We start from the raw sequence: 15,430 nt of genomic DNA on the forward strand, positions 1-15,430 counted from the left end.
TATAATATGAAAATGAATAGGGAAGGAGCTCAGGGCTGCTTATTTCTATCTGATACTGTGGATCCTTCAATAAACATCTCTGCATTTGTATGTCTCCTGAATGGAACATCCAGCACCTTATACTTTGGGCACCATCCAAGGCCAGTGGAATGTGGGGTGCACTAAGATCTGGGTGAATGGCAGACATGCAAGGAATCTTTGCCCATTGATTAACTGAATGTTCCCACAAACAAGAGGGAAAACATGGAATTCATGTTCTATTGTTCAACTCATCCAGGAGCCTTCCTTGGGAAGAATGTTATGTCTTTCATCTTTCCTAGGCAAGGCAAGCAAGTCTTTGAAATATGTTTATTTATTAAAAATCACCATTACCTAGAAGAGGCTGAACAGTTCCAAGGAAAGGGTGTTTGATTTGGAATCAGAAGGCCTGAGCTCTGATATTTATTTGTATTATATTATTTTTTAACAGAGTAGCTTTTATTCATTAAACACAGACCCCAATACACTGTCATATTGCAAGGCAAAAAAGAAAGCTACAGAAAGGGGGATGGAAAAAGGGAAGGAGAGAGGGAGAGAAGAGTTGGGGGAGGGGGAGGGAAAGGAGGAATCAACAGGTACAGCTTTAGATAAGGAATTCAACAAATCTCAGACTCTGAAACAGGCAAAGACTGAGCTCAACGGGCCTGGACCTAAGCAAAGATCTCCCCCACCCCTTTCTCCCACAAAAGTACCAAGGAAGGTCATAAACTCACAGTTATTTGGTTTTCACCAATATTAACACAAAGGAAAAAATAAAACCCAGAAATGCTTTTGAAGGGATGCCCCAGAAATCTGCCAGCAGTAGGGAGCAAATCTCTGTTTCTCAGCTGTCAGTTTGTTAATTAGGCAGGGTTCTGCAAAAGTGGTGGTAGTGGCAGCCGAAGCCCCAGGACCCTTAGCAGCAGACACAACGTTTAGAGCCAGGAGAGGGATGGATTTCATGCCAAGCAGGCTAGAGATACAAAGGGAGGTCGGAGGAGGGTTGGGGAGGCTGGAGGGTGGGTCGGAGGTCCCCGCTGTGGCGAGCAAGGGGGTGGTGGTGGAGGAGGAGGAAGAAGAAGAAGAAGGATGGAGGGTTGAGAGAGGTTGATGCTGAGGTGGTTGGGGATCGGGACGGAGGCTGCCTGGGAGGAGGGTTTAGCGTTTTCTAAACTGACATTGATTAGATACTGGGCCAGGCTAATGCTGGTAGCAGATCCAGCGATGGTAACCTGCCTATCAGTAGATCCTTCCACCGGATTGGCCGTTTTGATCAGAGCCCCAGACATCTGACGAATCTCATTGATTTTGGCGCCTTGACGCCCAGTTAAGTCGTTTGGAATGATGAGTCCAGAAGTAGTCCGAGTAGATGCATCCCAATCTGCACTGAATCCAGTGTTGCTATGATTCATGGGAAAGTGAAACTGGTGCATTGGCAACCAGTGCAGCTTGGCCAAGTCTGGCTCTGGAATGGCATGCTGTCCTTGAATGGTGTAGGCCTGACCACCTGTAAAGATGCCAGGAGAGCCGGACGGCTCGGGCCGGTAGGGGATGGTCACGCCCTTGGGGGAGATGCCCGTGTGACCACGAAGATCTCTTTGACATACTCAGTGATGGATTGAGGGATGCCAGCAATAGAGATGGCCCCCTCAGTTGAGTTTGGTAGCCAATCCCTGCCCCCTGGACCTGAGCCCCTGTACTCTCTCTTATTTCCTTGATCTTGCATCCCCCCTTTCCAGCGAGAGAGCCACACTGGCTAGCGGGGACCACAAGGTGGGGACTCAGGGTGACTGGGGGTCTGGGGCAGCTGTGCTATCGGTCATAGAGCTGCTGACGTCCTCTTCCGGTTTGTCAATGATCGTAGCAAAAGCTTTAAAGATGGCGTCGCTTCCAACTTCCTTTCCATGCATAAGTAGCCGGATGGTGAGAGTGACGTTTAATCCACCTTCAATTACACCGGTGTCCACGTGGAGCTGGGGTTCTGGGGATTTGGACTTTGTAAAGTGGTCAAGTCTTTGGTTACTGGTGGAAGGGCGCGAGGCGAGTGAAAGGGAAAGGGGGAGCGGGCGGGAAAGGGAAGAGTTGGAGGCTGAACAACAGGGGCGGTCGGAAAGGAGAGAGGATACCTGCGGGCGGAGGAGGAGGGAGGAGTGGAGGGAGGAAGGTGGGAGAGCGACAGGAGGGGGCGAGAAGAGGGCGCGGGTTGCCCCTGTTCGGGCTGCTTCGGATGCCTCCTCTGTCGGTCTGGGCAGCTCTAATACTTATTGACTGTATGACCTTGGCCAAATCACTTATCCTCTGTGCCTCAGTTTCCTCATCTGTGAAATGGGACGAGTGGACTAGCTAGCTTTTAAGGTTCATTTGCATGGGTCAGTGGGAAAAGTCTTAGTTTTGGATTTAGGAGATCTGAGTTCAAATTCTGATTCTGCTGATTATTTTTGTGTGTGACCTCGGGCAGGGCAAGGTAAGGTATTATTAAGCGTTTACTGTGTGCTAGACATTGCACTAAGCAGTACTGATGAAAACATAAGCAAAAAAAGATAGTTCCTGTTCAAGGAAAGGGAAGGGAAGATAAAACAGGAGGGAGCTAAAAAGTAGGTGTCAAGGGAAAGAAAGGGGTAAAGGTTTCTGAATGAGGGCACGGTATTGAAGCCCAGAAAGTCAGAGGACCAGCTGGGAGGGGTATAAAGTTAGGGTGGCCTGGGTCCCTCCCTAAAATGGAGGCATCAGGAGAAACTTACCAATAGCAAGGTAGATGGATTTTCCAGAATAAGGTTATAGGTGCTGAGGGAAGAAGTGCCCGGCTGAAACTACAGCTCAGTTGGAGCTGGGTTGGGGGAGAAGGGGAAAGTCATTTTTCCTCTTAGAGTCTCCCTTTTCTCATCTGTAAAATTAGAAGTTTGGACTAGATGTGCTCTAGGGTCCTTTCCAGCTTTAAAAATCCCATGATCCTTTCCCTTGAATAAAGAAATCAATCTTATTAATTTTCTGCCCTTCTTTGCAATGAGAAGGTCCATGGGCTGGTAGGTCATTCAATGGCTATGACTTCATATTGGGCTTTGAAGAGCAGGAATAAATCTACCCAGCTTGTACTCACAGTTTATTAAGTTATCAGTGTTCTATTGTTGAGTTGTGGCTGGCTAATGGCTCCCTGCCAGCACATTATCTTACTGTTAACCAGTCCCACAGAGGGAAAGTGAAAAGCTAACAGGCTGGCAGCCTGGCTGCTAAGACCTCTTCAATAGAACAGAAACCAGACTGTATGCTTGTCATCAGCATTACCCGGCAAAAAGAGCACCAAGTTGAAATAACTCAAACACGGGAAGGTGGCTATGACATTAACCATGCTAGATTGGAAGATAGTAAGCTGTAAGGGCCCTTGAAGAGCACCTAGTATAAGCCTGTACTTTTACAGATGAGGGAACTGAATCTCAGAGTAGGGCAATTGTGTATATTTGTTGCTGTTCAGTCAGTCATGTGTGACTATTCTTGACCCTTTTTGGGGTTTTCTTGGCAAAGATACTGGAGTGGTTTGCCATTTTATTCTCCAGCTCATTTTACAGATGAAGAATCTGAGGCAAACAGGGTTAAGTGACTCTCCCAGGGTCATACGGCTAATAGGTGCTTAATAAATGTTTATTGGGTTGGATTGATCTTCAAAACATCCCTGTGAGGGACTATTATTATCCTCATTTTACAAATGAGGCAGCTGAGGTTAAGAGGGTTAAGTGACTTGCCCAGGATTATACAGCTAGTAAGCGTCTGAGGCCAGATTTGAACTCGGGAAGAGGAGTCTTCCTGACTCTAGGCACTAAGATGCCACCTAGCTGCCCTTAAATTATACGCATATGGTCACACAATTAGCAAAGTGGGGATTTGAACCTGGGTCTTCTGACCCCAAATCCTACTCTCTATCCACTACAGCACATTGCATCTCATGTGCCATTCCCCAATTCCACATCTTATTCTAATCACTTCGTGCCTCCTAAGAAATCATGGTGCCTTCCCACATATCAATCAATCAATCAATTCATAATAGCTAGCATTTATATAGCATTTTAAGGTTTGCAAAGCACTTTACATATGTTATCTCATTCCATCTTCACAATGATTCTGGGAGGTAGGTGCTCTTATTATCCCCATTTTACAGATGAAGAAACTGAGGCAAGGAGAGAGGAAATGACTTGTCCAGAGTCACACAGGTATAAGTGTGTCTGAAGCAGGATTTGAACTCAGATTTTCCTGATGCCAACTTTTACACACTAGATGCCGCACCACTTAGTTGCCAAGGACCTGTGATTTCTAAGCTGTGCACAATTTCCAGGCTGAGCACTCTTTCTACAAACTGACTAGAACTTTTCACTGGCCGTTCCCCTTAGCTGAAATTCTCTCTTTGCTCATCTCTGCCTCCTGACATCCCTGGCTCCCTTAAAGTCCCAGCTAACATCCCATCTTCTGCAGGAAGGCTTTCCTGAGCCCACATAAGGCTAGCACTTTCCCTCTATAATATCTCCTGTGGATCTTGTACACATCTTCTTCCTACATTGTTCTTTGCATATTGTCGCCTCCATTAGATTATGAGCCCCTTGAGGGCAGGGACTGTTTGTGCCTTTCTTTGTATTCCCAGCATCTAGAACCGTGCCTGGAATATAATCGACTCTTCATAAATGTTTGTTGACTAGATCCATGCAAGTTGGCATCTTCTCTACAACGCATAATTTCAGAAATTTGACTAGGCACTGAAAGGTTAAGTTACTTGCTCAGGGTCATACAGCAAGTATTTTAGGGGTCCCGGTAGACTGTATGATTACAAATGATTATTTGTTGAATAGATCTCTCCTACCTCCACTCACTATTATGTGACCTAGGGCAAGTCTCTTAACCTCTCTGGGCCTCAGTTTTCTCATCTGTAAAGTGAAGGTGATAGACTAGATGGCATCTAAGGTCCCTTCCAGCTCTATTACCCAACAGACCGTTAAATAGAGAAGAGGAGGTGGATAGTGGATAGAGTGTTAGCCTGGGAAGCAGGAAGACCTGAATTCAAATCTTGACTCAGACACTATGATCCTAGGGTAGTCACTTTACCTCTTCCAACCTCTGGTTTCCTCATCTGTAAAATGGGAATAATCATAGTGCCTAACTCACAAGATTGTTGTGAGGATCAAATGAGATCTTTGTAAAGTGCATTGCAAACATTAAAGACCTATATAAATGTTACCGATTCTTATTCTACATTGGACTTCACAGTTTCTAAAGCGGTTTAATGTCATCTCAATAGAACTCACAAAAAACTCTGTGGGTTGGGTATTTTTATGTTCATTTTGCAAATGGGAAATAGTCTTAGGTTAAGTGATTCACCCAAAGGGTCACATAACCAGTTCCTGAGGTAGGATTTGAACACAGGTGATACTGACTCTATCTACCAGGCCAAGTTGACTCTCTAAACTCTGACCTCCTGGAGTCTAGGGACTGATTCACATCTAACCTTTGCAGCCTAGCTCAATGGTCTGCTTACAGTAGGTGCTTTATGAATGTTCTTTGACTTATGATAACCAACAAACATTAAACAGCTATTTTGTTCCAAGCACTGGGGACTCAATGATAAACATCAAACCATTCCTGCCCTGAAGGAGCTTGAATTCTACCTGAGGTGGGGGTGGGAAGAGAATGCTTGCCCATATATAGGTATATAAAGTGGATACGCTGTCATCCTTTAGTGAGGGTGGGGAGAGGAGGCCCTAGGAGGTGATGGAGGTCAGGAGGTGCCTCATGTCTACTTGTAGGTATGACCTTCCTTATAAACTATCATTCTGGTGGTGATGCTCCAGGCCAGGGGTGAGGAACCTGAGGCCTCAGGGCCACAGGTGGCCTTCCAGGTCCTTTTGACTGAGTCCAAGTTTTACAAAACAAATCCTTTTATTAAAAGGATTTGTTCTGTGATGTTTGGATTCAGTCAAAGGGTCACACTTGAGGACCTAGAGGGCTACAGGTGACCTTGAGGCCACAGGTTCCCCACCCCTGTTCTAGGCTATAGGAGCTACCTTTCAATGCCACCTCTAGCCAGCAGTCTAATTATTGTAAATGATGACTCCATCTGTATTGTGAAAACTGTCTTATCTATGAGTGGTGAGACAATAGCATGGGATGGGAGCTAGAATTCTCTTTGTTTAGTACCTGATCCATCTCAGAGTCCTTTGCATGAAGGCCTTCCATCTTTGGGAACCTCAGGGACTCACAGCATGTCCATAACAACCAGCAGTGTCAGAGTTATTTGCTTAAACTAGTTCTACCATCAGGTCCGCAGAGACAGAGGCCAACTAGCTCAATACCTGTCTCCTAGGGGTGCTCATGACCATGTGAGAGGGAAGCAAGGCATGACTATGCTTAGAAGTCATACCTAAAATAGAGAAGTTTGTAAGACTGAATACCATGGACAGCAGTGGGGGGGGCAGGGGAAGGTTTACAAAGGATTCTTTAGAAGCCTTTACAAACTTTTTCCTCTCTCACACATCCAAGTGAATTTTTCCTTTTTTCAGTCTTTCAGGGCTGATTTGAATGTTTCCAATAAGCAATATTTCCTTTGGAGTTGGTAATAAACCAAGCAAATGTCTTAGCATAAAACTCTTGGCCACCTTTTGTGTTGTGTGACTCCTTTCAATCTTGTTGAGAGCGGATATCACCTGTGGGTCTGAAAAGCTACAGTATTATTTTGGAGCAGGTCAGCTCTTTAACTGATAATCCCACAATCACTGCTGAGGATGGAGGAGGCAATCAATTTCTCTGGCTCTCATAAACTTGGAAGTCTGGAATCTAAATGTTTATGGCTGCAGGAGACCTTTTATTGTGGAATGACAAGGGCTGCCTTTCTGGAACGACTGCTGTTACCTAACAAAGCAAGATTGTTGATGCTAGAATGATGTGCAGGCTTTTTAAGGGGAGGTGGTGGCAGGTGGAGGATTAGAAGGATTTTGTTAGTGGAGATGGGAGAAATATAATCACAACAAAAAGTAGGGTTGGAATCTCTCTGCACTTTGACAATCAGAATGCAAGATTCCAAGTTTCCTGTGGGGAACAGGACAGGGAAACTGTTCCACAGACACTAACCTCCCTGAACTGAGAGAATTCTCTTTCTAAAAATGTTTTATTGATGCTTTTCTTCTCCCTAGTATAGTGTCTTTTCTTATAAGAAGGAAAACCAGTTAAATCTTCATAGTGACCCTATCTGATGATGAATATGATATTCCACACCTGAGAGAAGTGTATTTCCATCATTGGTCCTTTGGAATAAAGACTGGATGCATATATGATATGGGTCATTTATTTAGAGTTGAAAGGAACCTTAGAGGTTATATAATTTAACTTCCTGGTTTTACAGACTAGAAAACGGAGACCCGGAGAGTGACTTATATAAGGTCTCACAGTGAGAAAGTTTCAAACTCTGACTCCAGCTAAAGAGCTCTTTCATTGAATTTAATCTGAATTCTGAGGTCTTTTAGTGTTGTTTTCATTGGTATGGTTATCTAAATTGTCCTTTGGTTCATGGAAGTCTTCCAGAGTTTTTCTGAATTCCTTGTCTTTGTTTTTATTTGTTTTTCATTTTTATTTATTTATTTATTTTTTTTGGTGAGGCCATTGGGGTTAAGTAACTTGCCCAGGATCACACAGCTAATACGTGTCAAGTGTCTGAGGCTGGATTTGAACTCAGGTCCTCCTGACTCCAAGGCTGGAGCTCTATTCACCGTGCCACCTAGCTGCCCCATATTTGTCATTTTTAACCTAATTATTTTTTGTCTTGGGCCTGTGAATTCTTTAGTATGAAGTTACTCTGGATGTGGAAATCTCTTTCTATTATGAACATTAGCAACTATTCTACAAGTCATAGTCTTAGAAATTTCTCTGGGGGCACTGAGAGTTTAAATGACTTGCCCAGGGTCACACAGTATGTGTCAGAGGAGGCACTGGATTTCAGATCTTTCTAACTCCAAAGCATCCCCTTTCCCACTACCCACAGCATTTCTTGTTGTTTCATAGAACACAAAAATATTTTCTTACATTTGTGTGTCACTATTCAACCATTCTTCAGTGGTAGGGAACATAATTTGTTCCCAGCTTTTTGCTACTATAAAAAATGCTGTTGGGAATATTTTGGGCCCTTTCATTGTTGACATCTTTGAGGCAAATGTCCATTAGTGGGATAACTTTTGAGAAGCTTAATAACCTGTCTAGGATAATTCCAATTTGTTTTCTAGAAGTGTAGATCAGTTCATACCTTGAACAATAGTTCAACTGTTGTTAGTGTGACTATCTTTCTACAGCTCCTCCGACATTGACTATTTTTGCACTTTAGCATTATTGACAATTCAATTGATGTGAGATGAAACCTTGGATTTTAAAAATCTACATTTATATAATTGTGAGTTATTTGAAACATTTTTTTCACATGGTTTTTGGTAGTTTACAATTCTTTTGAAAGCTATTTGTCCATCTCCTTTAGCTACTTATCAATTCAGGTAATAATCCTAAGAAAATTTCTCATAATTTATCATCAGAGAAATGAGAAGTTGTAAAAGGTTGCTTAGTATACAAACCATAAATAAAGGCTGCCCTTAAAAGAGACATTTAACCCACTTATTCAGAAGCTGCTATGTACTAAGATCAAGGATAAGGTTTGGAGAAGGGATAAAAGAAAGTATAGAAGCTTTAAGGTGTTCTGATTAGCTTTATGACCTTAGGTGAGTCACTTCCCTTCTTGGCTTAGTCTCTTGATGTTCAAAAATGGTGGGATTGTCTTAAGTGACTGTTAAGTTTCCTTCTAAATCTGACCCTCTATGTTATAAGAATAAGTCAAGAGAAAGAAAGGAATTGGATTTGAAGGTTGCTTCTCTGACATACTGGTTGCATCACTCCAGCTATTTAACTTAACCTGTCTGGGCCTCAATGTCCTCATCTGTTAAATAGAGGTAGAGGTGGTGAAGAGATCCATTTGGATGATCTCTAAGGTTCCCTGTGAAGAGGTCTCTAGGAAGTTATGTGCCCAGCAAAAATTGCATTGTTCAGAATCCTCACTTCCATGGAGATGATCAGAGATGAGTTATTACGTGTGAGCCAGTAAAATCCAAAGACTTGGCAAGAAAAATTCCATCAAACTACTCCTTCCCCATCCTCTGGTCTTCTCTGGCCAAGAGAGAGACACTCCATTTTGGGTAGTAGGCCAGACTTTGGGTTGGCAGGGAGGGGATAAAGGGAGGCCAATATCCATAAGAAAGTGGCATGGACTGCTGGTAACTGATTTTTCACTGGTGAAATCAATCTATCAAGGCCTTCTAGGCTCATAGGTAGCAGCTGTAGGAACTTTACTCCAAATTCCTTCTCTTCTTCCCAAGGATACCATCTGAACTCAAGAAGGCTGAAGAACTCAAGATGACCTCCAACCTTTTAGTGTCTGAATGCCAAATAGAAGCCCTTATTTCATATTGCTCTACTTCCTAATGCATGTTTCAGCCACATTGGACTAGTCATTCCCCAAACTCAACACTTCATCTACTCCCATATGTTTGTATTTCTTTGTGTCACAGAAGCAATATGTCCCCAACTCTGCCTCTTGGAATCCTCACCTTCCTTCGAAGCTCAGCTCAGCACTACCTTTTCCATGAAGCCTTCCCCAGCCCCTTTGTTGTTAGTGTGCTCTCCTTCCTTATTTTGACTCATACTCATCTTATTTGTGCACATGTTGTATCCCCTCAATAGAGTATGAAGTACTAATTGGCGAGGATTTTTGGCTTAATTTTTGTCCTTTTCACCTTATCTTCTAACATATAGTAGATGCTTAAGAAATGTTTCCTGATGAATTGAGTGGAGTATTATATGACACTGTTGGTCTAAGAGGGCAGTGAGGTGGCACAGAAGATTGTGCACTGGGCTTAGAATCAGAAAGGCTCATGTTCCTAAGTTCAAATCCAGCCTCAGACACTTACTAGTTGCGTGACTCTGGGCAAGTCACTTGACTATGTTTGCTTCAGTTTCATTATCTGTAAAATGAGCTGGAGAAGGAAATGTAAACCACTCCAGTATTTTTGCCAAGAAAGCCCCAATGGGGTCATGAAGAGTCAGATACAACCAAAAAGAACTAAACAACAAATTAGTCTATGTACATTTGATATGCTAAAATTCTATAATGCCTGTGGACATTTCTTTGATTTCCAATTCTTTGCCGCCACAAAAAGAGCTGCTATAAATATTTTCATATAACTAGGTCATTTCCCCTTTTTTTGGGATATCTTTGGAATATAGGTGTAGCCATGGTATTGCTGGACCAAAGGGTATGTACAGTTTTGTAGCTCTTTGGTCATAGTTCCAAATTGCTCTCCAGAATGGTTGGATCAGTTTAAAACTCCACCAACAGTGCACTAGCAACCCAGTTTTCCCACATCCCCTCCATCATCCATCATTTTCCTTTTTTGTCATATTAGCCAATCTGACAGGTGTGAGGTATACCTCAGAGTTGTTTTAATTTGAATTTCTCTAATCAATAGTGATTTGGAGCATTTTTTCATATACTATAGATAGCTTTGATTTCTTTGTCTGAAAACTGCCTATTCATATCATTTGACCATTTATCAATTTAAACAAACTGTAGTATATGATTTTAATGGAATATTATTGTGATATGAGAAATGACAAATAGGATGACTTTAGAAAAACCTGCAAAGACTTACATGAACTGATGCAAAGTGAAATAAATAGAACCACGAGAATGTTGTATACAGTAACAGCAATATTACTTAATGAAGAACTGTGAATGACTTAGCTATTCTCAACAATGATCCAAGACAATCCCAAAGGACTAATGATGAGGTATACTATCTGCCTCCAGAGAAAGATCTGATATTGCTTGAATACAGATTGAAGCATGCTATTTTTCATTTTTTCATTCTTTTTCTTTTATTTGAGTCTTCTTGTACAAAATGACTAATATGGAAATGTTTGACATGATTGCACATGCATAATCTATATTTGATTGCTTACCATCTCAGAGAGGATGGAGAGGAGAGAGAGGGAGAGATAGAATTTGGAGCTCAAAACTTAAAAAAGCAAATGTTAAAAGTTGTTTTAACATGTAATTGAGAGAAAATAAAATATCCTCGTCTATGTATATGTACATATGTATAAGAAAAAAATAAAATAAAGCAGAAAAAGCCACCTGTGGAAAGTTCTTGTTCACAATTGATCTCCAATCTATGAGAGAATCAAACTTATTGTGATCTAAAGAAGAATTTCAAACATTCATCCATTTGCAAGAGATTAAATAAGGTTTCATGTTATGGTTTCCACAGGAACATAGTTTAAGAGCTGGAAAGGATCTGAGGGCCCACCAGGACAACCCCATCATTTTATAAATGAAGAAACTGAAATGACAAATTAAGTGACTTGCCCAGAGTCACATAGGCAGTCATCTTCAGAGGTAGGATTTTACTCTTTCTGTGATGGTCCTTCTATTATACTGTACTCCTTTCCTTTCATCATAGGTTCAATATGTCACTCTTTTGTTCTCATTAATCTACTAAAAAATCCAATGTCTTCGTTTGATCGGGTAAAATAAAAATACATCCAGTACAATGGTTAAGTTGGCCAAATTAATTTTGGCATAACTCTGAGAGTTATTCTATGTCCAAAGTGATGTCAAACATTCCAAGGTCTCCCTCATTTATAGTATGAAGGCTTTGGGCTATGTAAGCTCCATGATCAAAACACTCTATGTTTTTTTTTCTTTTTCTATGTTAAATCTTTTCTCCTTAGGGGAAATAATTTACATACTTACATATGTAAATCTTCTATCCCCAAATTAGACTGTAATCTCCTTGTGGGCAGGGCCTATTTCGTTTTTTTTTTTTTTTGTCCATACCATCTTTGTTTCCTGGGTTGATTCATTTTTCAGGTACTATATAGCTGGGAGGCATGAAACCATACAGTCCTGAAAGAAATGGAAGTGACAATGCACAGACATATGGTGGATGCAAAGAAGGTTGTGACACATTACAGACAGGGAATTATGAAAGAGAAGTCACATAAAGGATTTCATCAAAGAAATGAGAAACAAAGAATATGGGCTGATCACATGGAAGGACATGGGGTCACAGGTGGGTAGCATAATGCTTCATTGGTAGGCTCAAAATGTCATAAAAACCTGAGGAAGGCCCCCAACATATTGGATATATACCCCAAGAGGCAGTGTGGCACAGTGGAAAAATCAATTGAAGTAGATAATCCTACTACTGCTACTTATTACCTGTGTGACCTTTGCCAAGTCTCTTACCCTCTCCAGGCCTCAGTTTTCTTCTCTGTAAAATGAGGGGGTTGAACTAGATGACTTTTGAGGACCATTCTATCTTTGAATCTATGAACCTATGAATTTATGGGAAGAAATGCACAAGAGTTTCCTATGATTGGCCTGAATGGATGACTTTGAATCCACGTCATTTGGAGGGAATAGCCCGAATATTGAGATCCTAGATCCATTGCCATGTTTGAGTATTTGAGTGTCCGCTGAACCTAGCACCATGCTTCAATCTTAATAAATGCTTATTGAATTGAATTAGATTGAAATCCACCTTTCCTTGAGAAGGAAGGGGTCCATTTTGTGAGTGCAGCCATCTCTCCCATTTCACTACAAATTCAGCCCCACCCCTTACTCTTTGGCAGGTAGCAATCCCATTTCCTCATCTATGGCTCTAAGTAAACAAGCACCCCTTACCCTTTTCTCTTGACAGGCTGTGGATAATGTAATTATATCATAATTATATCATTGTATTTCTTGAGGATCATGTGAAGAGATAAATGGTGTACAAGTCTCATCATGTATCGATTCATGTACCATTTGCCACCAAGTTCACTCCAAGAAACACAATTACGGCTGTTACACTTCATTTAGAGAAGCTGCAAGTTTTCAGCTGCACCAAATATTACAGCTTAGGAATTGATGGTCTTCTGGGGAATAGGCGTTAATGTATCTTTTTTTGCAATTTTCTCATTGAAACCAAACAAAACTTAAAAAACTGAAACAAACTTATCATCATTTCCTTTCAAAAATCCATTACCGGTTTTTCTTGCTGCGAAGGAATTTGTTTTTCAGGCCTTGTTGATTTTAGTCTGTGCCTGTGTGTATAGCACTCAGTGTGTGTTGACCCCACAAAAAGCCTGATATAGTGTACTATATATTGGTGCTGCCCATAAGTGGATTATTGAAGATCATGACTTCTTTGAAGGAAGACTTGCTCTTTTTTCTCATCAAAACATTCTGAATTCTTTACTCTTCAATATTTCAAAGATAGTTAACGTGTCCATAGTGCTTTAAGGCTGGCAATTTGCTGGACATATACTATTTCATTTGATTGTCACAAAAACCCTGTGGGGTAGCTGCTATTATTATGTTACATTATCTCCATTTTATTGATGTGGGAACTGGGGCTGAGAGATCACTCGAGGTCACACAGGGAGTGTCTAAAGGATTCAAACTCAGGTCTTCCTGAGGTCAGATCCAGTTCTCTATCTACAAAGCTACCTAACTGCCTCCGATCAGTGTTTGCATCAATGTGGCTATTCTGTCCATTGATTGAGATCACCATCCCCTCTACCGCTTACTAGATGGCTGGTCTCTCATCCAACCTTGGAAGGGTAGCTGGAGAAACCTTCAGCATGTTTGACTAGAGAAATTACTCTGAACAAAGGACATGATGGTACAGTGAGAAAAAATCCCCACAAAACCCCAAACCATACTGGCTTTGAAGTCAGAGGGCTTGGTTTCATATCCTGCCTTTGTCAAGTACAATTCCGATGACCTTGGGCAAATCACTTACCCTCCCTGGGCCTCAGTTTCTTCAGCTATAAAAACAAGAGGGTTGGATGAAATGACCTCTGAGTTTTTTTCCAGTTCCAAATATATGGTCCTATGATTATCAGGTCAACTTGTTGCTGATCTTGATGAAGAAATGACCCATAAGCAATTAGTAATGGATAAGACTTGCCTTCTGCGACGCTGTTGTGCGATTTCTTAGACGGAAAACAGCACCCTTGTCAAATCATGGGAGGGAGCTTCTATATGTCTGTAACTAGGACTATTACTTGAGTGCTGATGAGAGTGATGCCTTGAATAGTAGAGACATTCTGGGCAGACAAGATGAATAGTTCTTTCCCCCTTCGGGTGAAATCCAATTAAGAAATTTCCAGCCAGTTCCCATCCTTCCCCACATCATATAGAGAACCTGCCACTCACTTTGATCTGAGGCAGATTTGCCTCGGCTTCTTGGCTGTCTTCCTTATTTCCTATTCCTGGCAATAACATTATTGGAAGAGACTTCAACTCTGTCGTAAATGGAAAGTGAGACGGATTCCGCCCGAGACTGCAGACTCCTGGTTTCTAGCTTAAGTGAATTTCAATAGCTATAAAAGATCTACATCCAGACAACGTGGAAATCCATGATCTCCTCGGAGAGACTGTTTATGCATTTTATTCATACCCTAGTAAGCCTCGTTTGCAGAGAGATTGCTTTCTCACTGTCTCTTCCTCGGCCTAGGGAGCTGATGTATTCCCTGGTCCAAGTAACACAGACCCATTTGCTTTAATATATGCAAGTCAGTGTGGAGTTAGGACTGAATGATGGAGCTGTTTCTTCTCAAAATCCTCCTCTCTGACAAATGACAACGACTTGAACTTGTTAAAAACGCATCTGGCCCAATTTTGCTGTTTGTGACCTCTTCTGCTTCAAGGGGGAAACTTTGAAAGTTATAAGAAGCTGTTTTAATAGTTAAGACTCCATTCCTGAGGTCAAATACATTTTGAGATCATAGGAAGAGAGGAGAGGCAGCATATTATAAGAGATGGAGGGTGAACTTCAGGGTTATGAAGACCACTGTCCTTGTCCTATCTCTGACATAGAGTGTCCCAAAAGTCCAAGTGCATTTTTAAGCTTTACTAAGCTTAAGATTTATGCTGGTTGTGTGATCCTGGACAAGTCACTTAACATTTCCGTGACTGAGGCAACTTTCTAATACTATAAGGTCCTGATGTACATTGCTATAGGTGATTTCCTAATTTGGATTTCTCTACATCGGTGAAATCATATCCTTAGAAAATTTGCCCCGCTCCCCCCCCCCCCGAACAAAACAGGAACAAAAGATCAAAGGTTTAGAGCTAGAAGTATATACTCAAATACTCAAAGGCCATCAGGGCTGAAAGAACATGGGCTTTGCAACTTGAGGACCTTGGTTCCAATCTTATCGCTGATGCTTTCTACTTGTATGACCCTGGGCAAGTCAATAGAGCTGGGCTTCAGTTTTCTCATCTGTAATGAATGTATGGGGATGGTGGTGATGTATGAGATGATCTCTGAGGTCTCTTAAATGTGTAGCTCTATGA

At 41.7% G+C, this 15,430-nt stretch overlaps 1 pseudogene; it reads right to left on the reverse strand.

The window, feature by feature from the left end:
- Positions 1-977: 977 nt before the first annotated feature.
- Positions 978-3,364, reverse strand: LOC114026871 (annotated as a pseudogene).
- Positions 3,365-15,430: the final 12,066 nt, after the last annotated feature.

Source organism: Vombatus ursinus, unplaced genomic scaffold, assembly GCF_900497805.2.
Source record: "Vombatus ursinus unplaced genomic scaffold, bare-nosed wombat genome assembly UNPS02014847.1, whole genome shotgun sequence".
Classification (NCBI taxonomy): Eukaryota; Metazoa; Chordata; class Mammalia; order Diprotodontia; family Vombatidae; genus Vombatus; species Vombatus ursinus.